We start from the raw sequence: 3716 nt of genomic DNA, 5'->3' as shown, positions 1-3716 counted from the left end.
GAATCATAAGATCCAATACTAAATCATTTTCAGGTCTTTTTTGATGCATTGTCAGCATTGTATGAGGATCCTTATAGACAGGCAACAGCTGAAAAAGCCCTAAGAAATTTAAAACAAGCTAAAAGACCTGTGGAGGACTTTATTACTGAGTTCAAACGGTATGCCAGGGATTCCGAATGGAATGAAGTTTCTTTAAGAAATCAATTTCGTTTGGGCTTAAATGAATGCCTAAAAGATGAACTTGCTAGATTAGACTTACCTGTATCCTTAGATGCCCTATATGATTTAGCAATAAAATTAGATAGGAGATATAGGGAAAGAAGGGTTGAGAAACTTTCTTATGAGTCATCTAGCAAAAGATACAACAGTATTCCTAACCCTGCTCCAGCCACATCTACTGAAACACCTATGGATTTAGGAGTATTACGTGGACCCCTAACTCAAGAGGAGAAGAATAGAAGGAGATTGAATCATCTCTGCATGTATTGTGGTTCTAAAGAACATATTCTGAGAGACTGCCCTATTCTTCTAAAACAGAAGTCAGGTAAAACCATCACTACTAACTCTACTGTCTGTACTTCTCTTTCAGATCAGATGTTTATAAAACTACCTCTATCTTTGCAGTGGGATCAAAGACGACTGAATATTGAGGCCATCGTGGATACTGGGGCAACTGGTTGTTATATAGACATAAGTTTAATTGAAAAAAATAAAATACCACATATAGCAAAAGAAAAACTTGTTTCTATACGTGTCATAGATGGTAACACAATTAGTACTGGTCCAGTTACACATGAGACTATACCTCTACTGGTGACTTGCAATCAGACACATATTGAATACATGTCTTTTGACATAATACCCTCACCTCTGTTCCCAGTTGTCATAGGTATGAACTGGTTAGTAAAACATAACCCTATCTTTGATTGGCAAACATTATCTATAAAACTTGATTCTGGTTATTGTAAAAATACCTGTTTACAAAATCATCACATACTACATACATCCTCACTCTCATTACCATCTCACTATTCATATTTTAGTGATGTTTTTGATGTAAAAGAAAGTCAGGTATTACCTCCGCATAGACAGTATGACTGTCCAATTGAGTTATTACCTAGTAGCACAGTACCTATAGGGAGAATTTATCCTTTATCTAAATCTGAATTAAACCATCTTAAAGAGTATATCGATGATAACTTAAAAAAAGGTTTTATTAGGCCATCTACCTCACCAGCAGGTGCTGGAATGTTTTTTGTACGTAATAAGGATAATTCATTACGTCCAATAATTGATTATCGTCAAATGAATAAATGTACCAAAAAGAATCGTTACCCATTACCTCTCATTCCAGAGATTTTAGAACGATTGCAAGGCGCCACCATATATACAAAGCTTGATTTACGTGGTGCATATAACCTGATCAGAATGAAAGAGGTAGATGAATGGCTGACAGCTTTTAGGACCCGTTACGGTCTCTTTGAATATCAAGTCATGCCATTCGGGCTATGTAACGCCCCAGCCACATTTCAAAATTTCATAAATTATATTTTTAGAGATATATTAGACACTTACATCATCATATATTTGGATGATATTCTGATCTTTTCTAAGAACTTGGATGAACACATAAAACATGTTTGTTCAGTTTTATCCAGTTTAAGAGCTCATCATTTGTTTGCCAAATTAGAAAAATGTATTTTTAACTCATCAGAGATTACCTTCCTAGGCTATCAAATTTGACCATCTGGTATTTAGATGGATCAGAATAAGGTGAAAATTATTCAAGATTGGCCACAACCTCGGACTAAGAAACAATTACAACGTTTCCTAGGTTTTTGCTAATTACTACCGCAAGTTTATTAATAAATTTGCTGACATTGCAAAATCTTTGACAAATCTCACTAAAGTACAAAACACTTTCAAATGGCATTCAGAAGCTCAAAGCGCTTTTGAATTCCTAAAATCTAGCTTCACTTCTGCCCCTATTTTGCAATACCCAGACCCATTGTTGCAATTTACTTTGGAGGTAGATGCATCAGAATATGCATTAGGAGCTGTATTGTCACAAAAAAAATTCCACTACCCAAGTACTTCATCCTGTGGCATTTTTTTCTAGAGTTCTTTCAGCTGCGGAGATGAATTATTCAGTAGGCGAAAAAGAACTCCTATCTATAAAAGCCTCCTTTGAACAATGGAGGCATTTACTAGAGGGTACTACTGAACCAGTTTTAATCTATTCTGATCATCGAAATTTGCAATATTTGCAAACTTGTAAAACACTGTCTGCCCGTCAGGTGAGGTGGAGTATTTTCTTCTCACGGTTTAACTTTGTTATTTGCTATAGACCGGGAAGAAATAATGGTAAAGCAGATGCCCTATCCAGGTTGCCTGATAAACCCAGCTACGCACAACCACATCAACATATCATTCCAGAAGATTGTTTCTTAGGTATTCTACAACTTACACCTACTTCTTTAAAACAGTTACAACGTAGTGACACAGAGAAACCAATGCATCTGTTGCATCAAGATTCTAATGGTATTCTTCTATATAACAACCAGATATATATTCCAAAATCTTGTAGACCCACTGTTCTCCAGATGGTACATGATTCCACTTTAGCAGGTCATTTAGGAGTGACTAAGACATTATCTCTACTAAAGAGATCTTTTTGGTGGCCTACTTGTAATAAGGATGTTAAAACTTACGTCTCTACTTGTACCACCTGCGCAACATCAAAATACTCAAGAGGCAAACCTTATGGATTGCTGTTATCTCTCCCTGTGCCCAGTAAACCCTGGTCAAACATTTCAATGGACTATATTGTGGATTTACCCAAATCTTCCAATTACACTACCATTTTAGTAGTAGTGGATCAATTTTCCAAGATGGCTCATTTTATTCTTTGCATCTCTTTACCCACAGCAAAACAAACTAGTGATCTTTTGATAAAAGAAGTGATCAAGTTGCATGGTTTACCAACATCTATTGTTTCAGACAGGGGATCACAATTTACTTCCAGATTTTGGAGGGAATTATGTTCTACTCTTCATATTCAACAGAGGCTCAGTACTTCTTACCAATCACAAACAAATGGACAGACTGAGCTCACTAATCAGTGGCTCGAACAGTACCTCCAATGTTTCTGTTCTTCCCAACAGCAAGATTGGTCAACTTATTTACCTCTTGCGGAATTTTCGTACAATAACACTATGAATTCCTCCACCCAACAAACACCATTCTTTATTAACTATGGCATTCATACATCATTTCATGTATTCTCTGATATGACTAGCACCTGTCCAGCGGTGAATGATACTCTCAATTCTATTTCGGAGAAGTTTGCTATTATCAAGGATAATATTGAAGTAGCTCAAAATTCTCATAAACGTTTTTATGATTTAAGAAAAAGGCCTTCACCTGTGTATAAGGTTGGACAAAAGGTCTGGTTGTCCACCAAACACTTACGCTTATCCGCTCCTTCGAGAAAACTAAGTCCACTGTTTATAGGTCCATACGCTATTACAGCATTAAAGAACCCGAATACAGTTACTTTGGACTTGCCTGCACATTTTAAAATTCATCCCACCTTTCACGTGTCATTGGTGAAACCTGCCACATTACGTTTGGACACATCTTCTCCTGCATCGACTTCGACCATTGTACAACCTGAGGTTGAGTATGAGATTCAAACTGTTTTGGACTCTAGAAGA

The 3716-nt window shown here is 36.5% G+C and overlaps 1 long non-coding RNA gene across 1 annotated transcript; it reads left to right on the top strand.

Moving 5' to 3' along the window:
• The first annotated feature begins 240 nt into the window (after positions 1–240).
• LOC128640348 (uncharacterized) lies at positions 241–738 on the top strand. The gene is made up of 2 exons (XR_008399335.1): positions 241–544; positions 625–738. It is a non-coding gene; the product is annotated as an uncharacterized LOC128640348 (long non-coding RNA).
• The last annotated feature ends 2978 nt before the right edge of the window (positions 739–3716 follow it).

The sequence above is a fragment of the Bombina bombina genome, chromosome 1, assembly GCF_027579735.1.
Source record: "Bombina bombina isolate aBomBom1 chromosome 1, aBomBom1.pri, whole genome shotgun sequence".
Classification (NCBI taxonomy): domain Eukaryota; kingdom Metazoa; phylum Chordata; class Amphibia; order Anura; family Bombinatoridae; genus Bombina; species Bombina bombina.
Note: the sequence above shows the minus strand (reverse complement) of the source record. Positions and strands in the feature narration are given on the sequence as shown.